Genomic DNA, 15,220 nt, shown 5'->3' on the forward strand with positions numbered 1-15,220 from the left:
CCAGGGACACAGTTGCATGATAATTATTTGGAAAGCAGATAAACCTAGCAAACAAATTAGTATTCTTCAAAGCCTTACCTCTTTCTTTAAAAGCACCTTAATGATAAGCGATTTGGCTTTTCAGAATTTTTAAAATAACACACCGTATAGTTATACCTTGAATGCACGTATCAGCTTTAATCAGTTATTCCCCCAGCCAAGCTCAATAATAAATAGACCAGAGAAGCTTCAGAAAATTGATGCCAATGTAAGCAAAAACACAGTACAATTGCAGCAGATCCAGAGGGCTTCTCCATAAATAATATCTTAAAGCCTGTAGGTTGGTTAATCTAATTCTAACTTTTTATTAGTTAAGGAGAAAAAAAAATCTGCTGGATTTTAAAGGTTTAAATGTCTCTCTTTGGTCTCAGATCAACACCTCAAGGCAAGGTTCAATTCCCAGATCTATTGTACTGGACTGTTAAGGTTTACTGTGTTAATATATAGTAAGTACTTTGAACCCTTAAATTCCCATTGCTGACATCCAAGGTCTGTTCTCTCTGCTTTGCTAGCATTTGTAGAGTTCTAGATCCTGGGAGACATGACCAATGATGAGAAGAACTGGGACTTGATGTTCAGCAACATCTGGAATGTTCCAGGTTGTTCTTCTGGAATTAAACATCCATTCCTGGCGGACACTCATCTATTATTAGCAGATCTCCTTCTTATCAAAGAACACCTGCAGTTTCTCTTTAAAATGGAGGAAAATGGCCCAAAGTTGGGACAAAGACAAGGACTGTAGAAGGCAGCTTAACTTGCAGTATCCTTCTTGCTGCTGATTTAACTTTGTTTATTTCGTTGCATTTGATTTCCTTTGATGGAGGAATTGAGTACGATACAACAGCCAAAGATGGACATCTTTTGTGGAGAATGAAAGTCTATTGTTTTTGTTTCCAGAATAAAGGAATACTGTTTTTAATCAAGAGGAGCAGAATCAAGGATACATTCCTTATGGTCTCTCTCTCTTCCCTTGAGCAATTTATCTCTCCTCAAATTGGAAGGACCTGAAACTTTCATGAGAAATGCTTGGCTGTCTTTGAGTGGAAGGAGTCTAATTTTGGGAGATAGGCAGTTGATGCCAGCATGGATTCTGGGCACGCGATGCCCTTCTCCCCAGTTTGCAAAGGGAAGCACAATTTAGGGCAATCTCTGTAGCAAAACACTGGTTTGCTGCAAATTCTGCATTGGCATTTTGTGTATTCGGTATATGCAGTGTGGAATGTTCGTTTGGACCAGTTCCTAAATTTACCTTTCCAAAAGTTATCTTAGAAGACGGAGAAGCAGCAGTGTCCTTACACAGTGCACCACTGTACCTTCAACATATGTTGTGAAAATAGCACATAATAGCGTGTGACAAAAATGCGAATTTGACCTTTGAACTAAGACAGTCTCTTTGTGTGCTAAGCAGGCACACACACACAAGGCATATCAAATCTCACTGGGTGCCTCTTAACACTGGGGTGTTAAGTCTACCTGTGGTGAGTATTCCTTTTCCTTATTCATCCTAAAAGGTCCATTAGCTTAGTGAGAGTCCTGTTACATATTACAGTAAAGATTTAGTTCTTAATTTTTTTTTTTCATGCTGGGTAAAAAGGATCCTCTTTGCTCCTCAGGTGTGGTTTTACCGTTAAGCCCATACCTTGAGCTTCTCTTTGCCTTAAGTAAACACATCTCCATTGGGGCCATTGGAAACTCTTTTTCTAAGCTCTGCGGTTGCTTGCAGAGATGGAATTATGGATAAAATCTGGAAAAAGAGGGATTAAGACTTTTCTTCACAAAGTGGTCCTAATGAAGATTGGACTCCCAGCTGCTCAAGGGAGACTGGCCGTCAGTGTTGTTCTAACTCTGGCTCTCTCCTCTGTCTATACTAAAAGAGAATTGTTTGGGCCACAATTCACAATAAGCCACAATTGCTTTCTGCTGGGATATTTGTTTCGCTCTGACCCGGTTGTGGCTATTCTGGTTGTGTTCTTTCTTGTTGTTTGATTCTTGTGCAAGAGATTGAATGAGTGAATGTTTTAAGAACTGAGTCTTCTGTATTTATTGACTGGGGTTATTGGAGTTCCCTGCATTTATACTGCGCCTTTTTTAAAAAATAGGGTTTCCCAGCCATTAGATTACCCTGGGTCTCCTCCATCTCAGTTGTACCAAAATGCTAATTTTTTTTTAAACAGCCTTCCAATCCTCCTTCCTTTGATGTTGTGTTGATTGAAAATTAGCCAGCAGTAAAAGAGGAAGTAATATGCAGTTCACCGTAGACTCAAAATAAACAAGATTTCACTTCTTCTAAGGGTTCCTGTCCAAAAAAAGAGAACCATTTAGTTTAAGTTAATTTTTAGTTTTAGCTTAACTTTCTTGCTTTCTCTGCTTCTCCTCCTTCTGTTAGTTTCAGAAAGGTTTGCTTTGTAGGGGGCTGTGGAGGAAAAAAAAAGTCTGGTTAAGTGAAATATTTGTTTTTAAAGCACCTCTTTTAATGGTTGCACCCGTTTGCGTTTTGTATCCTTTTCTCTGCTTTTTACCATTTCTTCTAATTGTGCAGGACATTAACACGAAAAGCAGGATCCTTGTTGCTTAGGATTTAATCTGCTTCTGCTGCTTAGTCTCCATCTGAACTTCCCAAGAGACTTGTTGCTTAGGTAGCAGAGAAAAAGCTGGTAAAAGGAAACCATGTGTGTATGTGTGCACGCCCCCACACCACATACTGTATGGGTGTGTATACATGCACACTTCTTTGTGGGTACATCAAAATCTGGTGTTTCTCCTTCTACACTCTGTTGGATGTCAGTCTGTGTCTCAGTTTGCATGCTCTTCATCGACCTGTTTCTGGACTATCCTGAAAAAAAGGAGAGCTTTGGCTACTTTATCTTGCCTTTGTGTAAGTAAATAACCCTCTTCCCTCACAGGAATGCTCATAAATCTCTTCTTCTTAACAGTACTTTTTTAAAAAAAATACGATCTTGGAACTTAGCATTCCAGTTGGGTGCCTGGAGGGTATTTCCCCCTTTTATTTTAGAACCAAAAATTAGAAACATTTTTGCTTTTCACCTGCAGATGTTATTGAGGTTTTAAATCTTACGAAGAATGGAAGCAGTAGTCAACAAGTCTTTGTAAGGTGCATATATTGAAAAGAGGCAGGATCGATTGAACCTGTTCTCTTCCCAGATATAAGAGTACCGAGAAGAGCAACAAGGATGATTAGTGGGCTGGAAAGGCTAAAACTTTTGTTAGAAGAACGGTTTCAGGAATTCAGTATGTCTTAGTCTAATGAAAAGAAGAATTAGGGAAGACATGATAGCACTGTTCCAATATTGGAGGGGCTGCCACAAAGATGAGAGGTACCAAATAGGTACCAGAAGGCAAGATAAGGAACAATGGATGGAAACTAATCAAGGAAATTGCAGCCTAGAACTAAGGAGAAATTTCCTCCCAGTGAAAACAAAAGTGGAATGGCTTGCCTTCAGAAGTTGTGGAAGCATCCACAACTTCTCTTTTTAAGAAGAGACTGGACAGCCACTTATCTGAAATGGTATAGGGTCTCCTGCTTGAACAGGGGGTTGGACTAGAAGACCTCCAAGGTCCCTTCAAACTCTGTTATTCTATATTCTATGTTCTATTTATTGGGGCAACTTCCAGGAATCTCCACCAGCGTAGTCAATAGAATCTTGGGACTTGTAGTCCAAACATCCCTAGCAACATGTGAATGGGGAAATGTATGATTCTGTGAGCTAAAATAAAAGCTGGGGAAATATCCTTTATTCTCTGGAATTTTTGTCTTGGCTTGAAGGACTGAATTATAATGGCATGGGTTGGGTGAGATAGGCTCCAATTCAGAAGGACCAGTAAAAGTGGTGTTGGATATTGACTGCATTTCTCTTAAAAGCTCAGTTTACTCTCATGAAGGAAATTGCATGATGAAATTTCCTCCCATGAAGGAAGTTTCCTTCCATGAAGGAAATTTTCATGAAGGAAATCATGGTCTGCACAAAGACCACATGTAGGCAACTGAAAACTCAAGAGCTACGTGTGACCACTCCTTTTTGTGGTTTCTTCTGAGGATCCTTGGCAAAGGCATTATGTTTGACCAATATAGGAAGAATTCTAATCGAATCTCCACCAAAATTCCCATTCCCCCCCCCATGTTTTGTTCACTTGATACAGGTTACCCAGTGTTGACTAGTGTTTTAAATTGTATTATACTATTTGTTGTTGATGTTGGATTTATTGTAAAGTTGTTGCTTTGTCTGGCATGTGCTTAGATATAAGAGCATATCATATTACATTATATGTACAATATATACAATTAGTACATATTACTAATTACTGCTAATAAGAAGCGAAGGTTGTTGGATTCCAAATAACTATAATAAATGTTGAGTAATATTTCCTGGGCTTCAGTTCCACACATAGTTGCTCTTTGTCCTTAGCCCACTCCAGCCAGGACTCTTAAAGCCAAAATAAATATATCCACGGTCAGTTGGCACAACAGATTTACGTAATTTAGAACAGGACACAAAATTCCAGTTCTCTGGGAACAGACTTTCAGTTGTGTAGATGTGCCACTTTGTGTTAATTTCAAGCACCGTGTGTAGGCAGATGTTGATTGTCACCTGAATTTGCTTTCTTGGTGAGAGATATGGGAATAATTGCTGCTTCTAGCTCTGCCAAATTGCTAATAGCTTATAAGCTTTCCCTAATAAACCCCCCTTGGGGCATGTTTGTTTGTTAGAGATTGCTAGTGCTAATGGCCTGGATTTTGTCTGCATCTTACACAAATAACTTAATGGAGGTAAAGTTCTTAGAGTTGGTGTAGTTCTAATGTGAAGGCGTAGTTTAGGGGCTGGACTGCAGAACTGAAGAGTCCTTTTTTTTAATCTCAGGAATGTTATATCTTGTTCCTCTCAGGTGAGTCATCCATTTGAGTTAAAACTAAAACTTAGTTAACAATAGCTAGTTAACAATAGCTTTAGCTAACGATTGCTTAACATTGCTAAATCCATGCCTGACTTCTCAAATTATCCCAGTCCTGGTGTTTTCCACCTGATGCACAGATATTACGGCTTCCAGAATATGTAAACCTTAACTGTTACTGAATGAAGAATTACCTATCCAATTTGTGTTCGAAGATTCCGTTCACGACACACAAATCCATGTTAAAAGTAGATCCAAATTGTTACCATGGTATCAATTTGTGGAAAGTGACGAATTTGGACTGGGGGTGGTTGGGAGACTGGGTTTAGCTTTCTCGTCAGATGTGAAACTGATAGTTTAGTTTTGTGCCACTCTTTGATCAAACCTACTTCTGTTGCATCCACAAAGTAGGATTTTATCTCTGAGCATCTGGAGGATGAAGGAAGGTCCCAATGCAAATGAGACCAATTCTAGTCTTTTTCTTCTGCAATGAAACCATCACTGATGCTAAATTGGCTATTTTTTTTTGCTCTTAAGGGAAATTTAATTCTTCTCCCTATACTACTCAAATTGTTGTCTGGATTCTAACTCTTTCCACCTGGCAATGGTAGGTCCTAAAGAATATCTCCCTCCTAAAAATATCCCATTCGTGCAAATAATTAGCCTGTTGAGAAGAGACTTACCTCTTGGTGTGAAATCTTAGCTATGTTCTGAATTGGTGCAGCCGGATCAAGAGTTTCCACTGCTTTGTAGTGATCAAATCTACTTCCTGAGCACATTTTCCTTAACCTATCATTAACAAGTTTTTTTTTCTTTTATTCTTTTCCCAGAACTCATCCTTGAGTTGCAGTGACTCTTGGTGCCCGATTCTTGGGATCTGGCAGAATTTGCTGAAGCCTGCATGCTGCTTCATGCAGATACAGTAAGTTATATGTGTGTGAGAATGATTGGGTGGCGGAGAAGGAAATTAATACAGGTAGTTCTTGACTTATAACAATTCATGGAGTGACCATTTGAAGTTGCAAGGGCACTGAAAAAGTGATTTATGACCATTTTTCACACTTACAACCGTTGCAGCATCCCTGGCATCACATGACCAATATTCAGATGCTTGGCAAATGACTCTTATTTATGACGGTTGTAGTGTCCCGGGATCACGGGATCACCTTTTGCAATAAGCAAAGTCAGTGGAGAAGCCAGATTCACTTAACAACCCTGTTACAAGCTTAACAATGGCAATGATTCACTTAAAAACTGTGACAAGAAAGGTCGTAAAATGGGGCAAAAACTCACTTCAAAGAAAAACTCACTTAGCAGCAGAAAAGTTGGGCTCAACTGTAGTCCTGAGGTGAGGACTAGTTGTATAGCATGCTCAGACCTGATATGCTTTTAAAAATTTATTTAGCACGTTGCATAAAACCAGGCAATTGTGTCTTACAAACCATTGCATATGATTTAGCATGATAGACGAACCGAATCCAGGGCTTACAATCACTGGCCTGACTTATTCGCTAAATGGCATCTATCCATACCATGTCTTACAACCTTGCTGTGTGAATTCAGTCTCTTTTCTCCCAACAAGTTAATATGTCTACGTAATTTAAACCTGTTACTACTTGAAATGAAAAGAAAACAAAGGGATTTCAAAGAGATCCCTATACAGGGTTAAGTAATTCTGTGTTTATTCCTTAACAGAGCCAACTTGGATGGTCTCCAACTATTAATACCTAGGGAACACACTCTGATGATATTTTCACCTGCTGGCATCACGGCTTTGTCTGATAATGTCACTCATCAGTCCTTCCTCTCTGTTGCAGGGGCTCCAAGTAGGAGAGAAAGTTTATAGCGGGTAACTTGAGAATGCATCAAATTATTGGGCAGCCCGTGCTTCAAAAAGTATTAGGAAGAAATGTTTTGGACTTCCTGCAAACATAGCCTCTCTGTAATTCATTACAGTGGCCCAGTGTTTCTCAGACTTCTCTGTATGCCTAAGAAAAAGTGCCATCATTTCTGCAATGGCATTCTTTTTGAGGACTTATGCAGAAACCTGAAAAATAAATAAATAAAACAGGCTGCCAGAGAGATGCTGTTTTTGCCTGGGATCTGAATCGTTGTCAAAGCAGGCACTGATAATTTTCTAAAAAGCAAGGTCAGTTTTCTTGAGTGCCACTGGCAGGACAAAACTATCCATGCACAAAAGAAAGATACCCATCCATCTTGGAGGAGCTTACGATGTCACTCCTCCAAATTTCCTAAAAACGAGCTTGATGAAGACCACACAAACACTCAAGCGAGAACACGATGCTGGCTGGAGGTTGTGGACAGGAATGCAATGTCCTTGAAGAGGTTATGGCTGGCATTGACTTCTGACTTCATTTGGTGCAGCAAAATAATGGCATAAAACCTCAACTTTTTATTTGTATATAATAATATATACTAGCCATTTCTATAACAACAAACCTATCTAATCAGCAAAATCAGAGTTTCATTTTTTCCCCACTTCAAGCACAATGTCCAAAAGTGGTTTCCAAACAGAAACAAATTAATTGTGTTCCTTAATCAAAAATAACCTGCTGTAGATTTGTGTGTGTATATTTCAAAGGAAATTTTACTTTAAAATGCCAAAAATTTTAGTCTAGGAGAAATGAATATGGGAAAGCACTGACCCAAGCCTTAAGGCTAGTTTGGCAGATCTTATAAATCTGTGTTGATGTGTAGTTGTTTTGATGTTCTTTTGCTCTTTGTATTTTAATTAGCCATTGTTTTCTGATGCTATCCTTTTAATTATGGCTACAAATAAAAGCCTGTTCAGAATATTGACTATTGGCTGGATTCCCTCATAATGCTGACTTTTAAATGAGAGTTTACCATCCTCAGTGACCGGGTTCACAAAATCTGCTCATTTCAAATGAGGCCAGCCCTATTATGGCTGTTATTATGGAGATTCAAGTAATTTAGCTTACAATTTGATCTGGAGCACTGGTTTTTAAAGGAAAGGGGAAGAGGGTTTGTCAAATAAGGTAGCAAATACCTTGAGGTCTGCAAGTAATAAGAGAAACACACATTGAGGATTTTGATTTAGTCTGGTTTCTGGTTAGGAAAGGATAATCAGCTATTGAAGATCCTCTGTATCTAGCAGTATCTTGTTATATGTCAGAGGGTTCTGCAAAAGGTGAACATGTAGGCCCACAAGTCCTAAAATCTCTGTGAAAAGCTTCTCTAAATCGTTATAGAATCTGGGCTTTCCCCCAGATTTATAAGTATGTCTCATAAAAAATACTTTGTGCACAGTAATTCCTAATTAATTGAACGGCATATGTCATTTTTTTCTTAGTACCTACTTAATGAACCTCATTGCAAAGCTGCATCCTTAGACAGGGCATCTGCATGCTTCTTTTTCCTCGAAAATCTGGTGTTTTAAACAGGTCCTTTGGATTGTTTTTCCAGGTCTGTTCTCAATTTTCACCTAAGAGCGGCAAGAAGGCAGGAAATCGTATACGTCCTTTCTTCTGGCCCCTGTTGGTGAAAGGTCTTAGATCATCAAAACTCAGTTGTGATTATGTCATTAAGCATGATTTTACACGTTTAAAATAAATCTCCATTAAATGTGTGGAGTATTAAAACTGTGGTTTGAGTCAGAGCAGATACCAGTACTTTATCTTATGGCAACGTCATCACTTGTTAGGAATGATGAAGGTTGCAATGTGAGGTATCTATAAATTGGGGAAGGCTGCTTAAAGGAACCCAGCAGTTGACCAAGCTCTCTTGATATGGTTCTGCAAGAATTTGGGTAATTGATGGCTTAAAAGATGATTTGGTGCCCTGATTGCATGGCCTGGGACAAGAGATGTAAGTTCTAAGTTGATGCCTTTAATGACTTTGCATTACTCTAGTCAGGAAGAGTTCAGACAGTCAAGAAAACCTGCTTGAAGCCAGAGACGGTTAGCTAGTACTCCATGACAATTGTGTGTGTGTGTGTGTGTGTGTGTGTGTGTGTGTGCCTTTGAGTCAATGTTGACTCCTGGCAATTGCCTGAACAAGTCCCTGCAATTTTCTTGGCAAGATTTTCGGAAGTAGTTTCTCCTTACCTGCTTCCTAAGACTCAGTGAATGATTCAAAGTTATCCAGCTGGCTTCATGCCTGTACCCAAAGTGGGATTAGAACTCATGGACATCTAGCCTGGTGCTTTAACCACTACCCCAAACTGCCACTCTCCTTGCCAATGCTTGTTCAAAATTAAAAAAAAAAAGTCTGGGTCAGTTGTGACCCCTAATTGGAAAAACTTTGCTACTTTCAGATTTTGCTTCAGCTTAATAGAGTAGAGTAGAGTAGATTATAGAGTAGAGTAGAGTAGAGTAGAATAGAATAGAATAGAATAGAATAGAATAGAATAGAATAGAATAGAATAGAATGTAGTCAGACAAGGAATTTCACTTTGGTGCATAAGCTCTCAGTATACATGTAAAACAGTGGTTCTCAACCTGTGGGTCGGGACCCCATTTGGGGTCGAACGACCATTTCACGGGGGTCGCCAAACAAGGCTGTCCACCATTTTTTTCCCCTTTGGCCACGCCCCTGGCACCCGGTGATGTATAAGTGGTTGGGGGTCATCACAACATGGGGAACTGTATTATGGGGTCGCAGCATTAGAAAGGTTGAGAACCACTGATGTAAAACAACAATGTAATAATCATAGTATCTAATAATAATGATATCTATAACAGAAGATAGTGGAACAGTTGAGAAGGGTAATAGTAACACAGCCATACTACATAGGTAAATATACTCAGATATAAGACAATACTGTGGGAATTAGGTGTTCAGCAGAGTGATGGCACAAGTACAAAAACTTGGTGAAAAAAACCCCAATATTGTGAATACTGTTGGATTGGGACTCATAAACCAGTGCTTTCGGCTACAGTAGAGTTCTTTCTTTTTGAATTGAAAGGGAAATTAAACAGATTTAGTTTGGAAAATGGCAGACATTTTTTTTAACCGTTATCCATTTGGATAAACTTTATCTTTCGATTCTTTCTTGACTCGGTTACTCAAGGCAGTTGAGCAGGTGTGTCTTCTGCATACAACAATGTTCCCTAATCATTCCTGCAAAACAGGGAGGGTTGTATGGTACATTCTTGAGAAAAGATAAGGATCTGATGAGAAAAACCAGGTGCCATTATTATGATTGCAGCTTAGTCCTTTTTATACACCTGTTCACCTGGGGAGAAGAAGGTGAGTAGCTCCTAATCCATCAGGATTTTATTTATTTTATTTTTTTAAAGAAAAGAGTGATTTCCAGAAGCGAAGAAGGCGGGGAACTGCCTTGATCATGCAAGCTTAAGAAAAGGAAACAACTCTTTGGTATGGTGTATTCCGGCTGCTATTGGTTCTACCTCCAAGATAAAACGATCCATTTTCTGAATGAACTTTGAGTTTTGGTGGCTTTATGGACACATCAATGTAGCTCTTTGGGAGGGGGGGGACACGTATGGAAGCAATTTACCATTAGTTTCTTCCATGATATTTGTATCTACCATCCTAATCTAGCTCAAGGTTTTAGGTTCCCATCCAACTACGTAGCCAGATCTAACCATGCTTATTTCTTTCTGAGCTCCTCCAGTCTTGTTTAGGTACCGCCATAGCTGGATCTGCTGCTAAGAGAACTGTAGAAAAAGCCGAGAGAGGAAGGATTAATTAACTTGTAGTTGCAGGAGGAATCTCTCCCCAGGGGAATAACATTTTTAGACATGTACCAATAATTCTGGAAGAGACCCGTTTTCTCCCCATCTCTTGATTACCTTTTGTCCAGCACATTTTTTTAGAAAATATATAAGCCAGTTTGGATTAGTGTTTAAGGCACGGGGCTGTAAATCTGGAGACTGTGAATTCTAGTCCCACCTAAGTTATAAAAGACAGCTGGCTGACCTTGGACCAGTCTCCAGGAGACTGTAAATTCTAGTCCCCAGTCATGAAAGGCAGCTGGCTGACCTTGGATCTGTCCCTCTGTCTCAGCACAACTGTTATGGGGAAAATGGGAAGAGGAAGCCCTGCTGGATATGTTCATCGCCTTGAGTTATCTGTAAAAATAATAAAGACGAGATACAAATAATAAAAAAAATTAAAATCCCCAGCCTGACCTTACCCAGTTATTCTAATCTCTCTCTTGTATAAATCTAGTCCTAGAATTAAGTTAATTTTCTTCAATTAAAAGGGGAAGAAAAGATTTCTGTATTGGGGAGGAGAACAAACTAAAAGATTAAGGTTGGGTCGATGAGCTATAGTCACTGAAGTTGAAATACTGTCCATTCAACCTTGATGGACAGTTGCATGTATGTGAAAAAAACCTAACTCTCATGTTGCTTTTAGAGATGGTACCCATGTTTCTTAGAAGAGATATATCTTAGGAGAATCCTTCTCTTGAGGTGAGGATGGGAGAGCTTCTTCACAGGGGACTTGAAGTTATAATTTTGGAGACACATCAATTCTTACTTTCTTATTCTTTTAATAGCAGAATGCGCACAGGTCAGAGTGGTTCTTAACATCTGTGGCACTGATAAAAATAGCAGAAAGGAAGAGATGACGTTGATCTCTCTCTCTCTCTCTCTCTCTCTCTCTCTCTCTCTCTCCACACTTGTCCTCCCCCCCATCTCCCCCAGCCACTGCTTCAGCTGCTGGCTGACCTTCTGAATTGCAGGATGCAACTTACTTTGGCTGGGACAGGATACAGCTGGAAAAAGAACTATGGTGCTCCGTGGGTGTCCTTTGCAATCAAAAGTGGACAAGGCTGACTCAGGAAGAGTTTTCATTTAAATTAGCTTCTGCTTTTCGGTTCTGAAAGACTTGTCTGCATTCCAAGATGGCTGTGTTTATTTTCTTCCTTCTCTGTCTTTCGCTGATGCCATGACTTGCTTTCCAGGCCTCGAATCCTGATGAGATGTGCGTTTTTTAAAATAATCCCTCTCCCCCCCCCAATATCTTGGTCTTCAGTGTGATTAAGTGGCAGGGATTTTGACGGTGTTCCAGCAAAAATAAAAGTCCACAATATTTCCACCCACTTGTCATGCATTGCTATTTATGGCTGGCGGCTGATGGTCTTCCCATTCTGTAGAAATTTCTCTTTTCATGTTAGGCAATTGGGGGAGATGATTAGTTCAAGCTTGATGCACATAATTTTTAATATTAATGTCAAGATTTTTGGTGTTTTGGTAAGCAACATTTACATACAATTATCTGGGTATGTAATGTGAGTATACTTGGATTCTTAACATGGGTATACTTGGATTCTTGAAAACATTTTTAATATACCATCATATATTTCTGGCACATTCCCTTGTGAAGGAATGCTCTTTTCATCAAAAGAGGTGTGCCACTTCTGATGTAGCTGGCATAGTCTGGGAGACTTTTTGATCCTTCGATGATTGAAGCCAGAGAAATGTTCATTCCAGAAATATATTGCATAAAATGTGGGCTATTAAAACTTGCTAGAAATTTGAAAGAACACAATAGGAGAAAAACAACAGCAATAACAAAGTTTCATAAAGCTCAGTGGTTTTTAATTCCTCTTTTTTTCTGTGTATTCACATCTCTCCAACATCTCATTTAGTTTCTTGGATGTTAATCTAAAGTTAGTTTCTTTGAGGGAGTAGTAATGAAGAATTCTTGAATAGGCTAAGCGTGGTTGGGCCTGGTGAATATTTTGGAAGAGAGATTATCAGAAATCCAAGGACTGTAAGCTTGATTGAGAAAGACCTTCCCAGAGAAGAAAGCAATGACTACTACTTTTTAGTTTATTGCCAAGAAAACTATGGCTGGATTAATGAAATCACCAGGAACTGAACTCATTCCATAGATGATACTTTTCTCTGTTTTTATATATGAGCCTATCTAGAACTTCTGAATGATGAAGAATTCATTGCTGGATTGCCATAACTTCATTTGTTTATGTCTTGCTAGAATTTACATGTTGCTGATCTTAGCAACTTAGAGGATTGACATAATAAAGTTAAAAAACAAAAGTCAATCAGTTGCAATTAAAATCAAACCTGAGGCACCGCCATGCATGAAGGTTCTGCTGTTTTAATCTAAAAACCTCTGCATGTTTGACAAATCTTGAAGGATTTCACCGAACTCCATGGAGTGCCATAAATTTGGAATGTTTTAAGAGAGAGAGAGAGAGAGAGAGAGAGAGAGAGAGAGAGAGAGAGAGAGAGAGAGAGAGAGAGAGATGCAATATAACTTTTTTTTAAAAAAAATGCTCTTAATTATGTCTTGTAAAGTGAAAGTCTTGTTCTCTTGGCCAGGCTTAGTGTAACTCCTAGCGCAAATGTCACTACGCACTTTATTTCTTAGAGATGTGAGGGATAATTTTCAGAGTCCCCTAGAAGCTTACAGTGTTATTATAGTAAGATTAGAAACAAACTTCAATTAATACAATTACAATCAGTCGGATCTACCCTCATTTGAGGTAGCATGGTTTTCTGTGTCTGCACATGACATTTGAAATTAAGTTTTACTTAATAGCGCTCCAGAGATCTTCTATATCCGATGTCTCCAGATTCACAAGGAGAGAAACTTCCATAATGTTAGTCCTTTTGGACCTGCTTGCTCAAAATTCTGGGAGATTTTATCTTAAAACTCATTGGGGGTGTCCCATTGAGAAAGACTGCCTTGCTACAATCCTTTAAGACAGCAGCCCCCAAACTTTTGAGCATCAGGGACCAGTTCTGTGGAGATTTTTGTGTGTGGGGGGCATGGTTTCATGTGTTGCCTCCATCCCGCAGATGGGGCTAACCCCGTTTGGGTGGCCCAGGCAGACTACAGATTTATGCTGATATTATCATTTTATTGCAGATACATGTGTGTTTATTGGGTGATCTGAGATGAATGGTTACTATGCATAATTTTGACTTTATTGTAGTTCTGCTGTTTTAGGTAGCTTTGCTGCGCTTGGTGAATTCACCTGCTGCCTTCCGAATTTTGTCAGAGACATCATACCTATCGATTGATTTCAAATCTCTTTATCTGATTTTTTCTATTAAAAACACTTCGAAAATCTAACCAAAATAAATCAAAAGAGGATTTAAAAAAACAAACAAACAACAAAAACTAAATAATCCATCTAGCGCCCAGATTTTGGAAAGTTCAGCCTATGTCTTTAAAATGGAAAAGCACGTGTTGCTTATCAAATGGGAGAGAGTTTTTTTAATATTTTCCTCCTGTTTTTGTAAAGAGGTCTACCTTTGCAGGTAGAAGAGAAAGGGGAAGAAGATGCCTGGGTGGCATCCTCTGGCATGTGGCAGATCTAACCAGCTCAGAAGTGGCTCACACATGTGCGCCTTCCAAAATTGCAGACAACATATTCCCCCCCCCCCCAAGACATAGACAATCTTAGGTCACTTCCTGAATCAGGATTTAAGAACTGTCTTCCCAATTCAGTAGTCTAGTTCAGGGGTAGGCAGCCTTGGCTCTTTTATGCTGAGCTATGCTGGCTCAGGAATTCTGGGAGTTGAAGTCCACCAGTCATAAAAGAGCCAAGGTTGCCTTCTCTTGGTCTAGTTTCTCTGCCATTGTTCATTTGTATTTCCCAAGGCTGGATCGAAAGTTGAGCAAGAAGCGGAAGCTGGCTCAAGCTGCTGTTTCTTGTGGTTGATTGCATCAACCCATTGCTTCTTGTGACCCTGTATTATCTTGAATTCTAACCCATGTGAGTTTATGGATTGCATTTTTAATTGGTCAGTGACTGAAACAAAAGTTCCCTCTGTCTGTCCTAGTATGGGCATGCTGTTTTCCAGAAGTAAAACATTCACTGGTGGTCCATCACGCTGAAAGACTTATCCACTAGCAATTTTGAAGGAAGCTCCTTTTCAATCCATTTTGCTTTTGAATGAGGAGTCAAATTGCTTCCATGTCTTGCCCAGTGCCTCATAATGTTCCTTTTCCCCTTTGAAAACTTCCTTATTTAACCTCAAGGATGCAGTACAATTGCTTTTTTGTTTACATTTCAGCTGGCTTCCTCCTCCTCCTCCTCTTTTTTCTATGGTCCATCTATAGTATTTCTTCCTCTTCCCCTTGGCCCCCACCATTGCTGTTTGCTTGAATACCTTGGTTAGGAACAAAGGGTTCCCTATTTGGTTTTTTTATCCAGGAAGTTCTCCCTGCATCAACCAGGAGTTTTCCAAATCCAAAACTTATCCAGCTGCTTGGAATGGTTCATTATAACCATTCCAAGTTGATTCGTCATCTTGACCAGTGCTTTGTGGTGAATAAAACTTTT

General features: G+C 39.3%; 1 protein-coding gene across 10 annotated transcripts in view; it reads left to right on the top strand.

Annotated features, from left to right (window-relative positions):
* The window catches only part of AKAP13 (A-kinase anchoring protein 13), a 185,026-nt gene that overhangs the window by 42,234 nt on the left and 127,572 nt on the right, over nt 1-15,220 (top strand). For 9 of the 10 annotated variants that reach the window (XM_039358929.1, XM_039358925.1, XM_039358924.1 and 6 more), the window contains one exon: nt 5,778-5,869. The gene's annotated coding sequence lies outside the window, so the exon portion shown is untranslated. Of the gene's footprint in view, nt 1-2,760; nt 2,915-5,777; nt 5,870-15,220 lie in introns of those variants that run through there. The other variant, XM_039358927.1, reaches the window with a different exon arrangement.

Source organism: Crotalus tigris, unplaced genomic scaffold (genome assembly GCF_016545835.1).
Source record: "Crotalus tigris isolate CLP2741 ecotype Arizona unplaced genomic scaffold, ASM1654583v1 scf7180000019068.10715455, whole genome shotgun sequence".
Taxonomy (NCBI): Eukaryota; Metazoa; Chordata; class Lepidosauria; order Squamata; family Viperidae; genus Crotalus; species Crotalus tigris.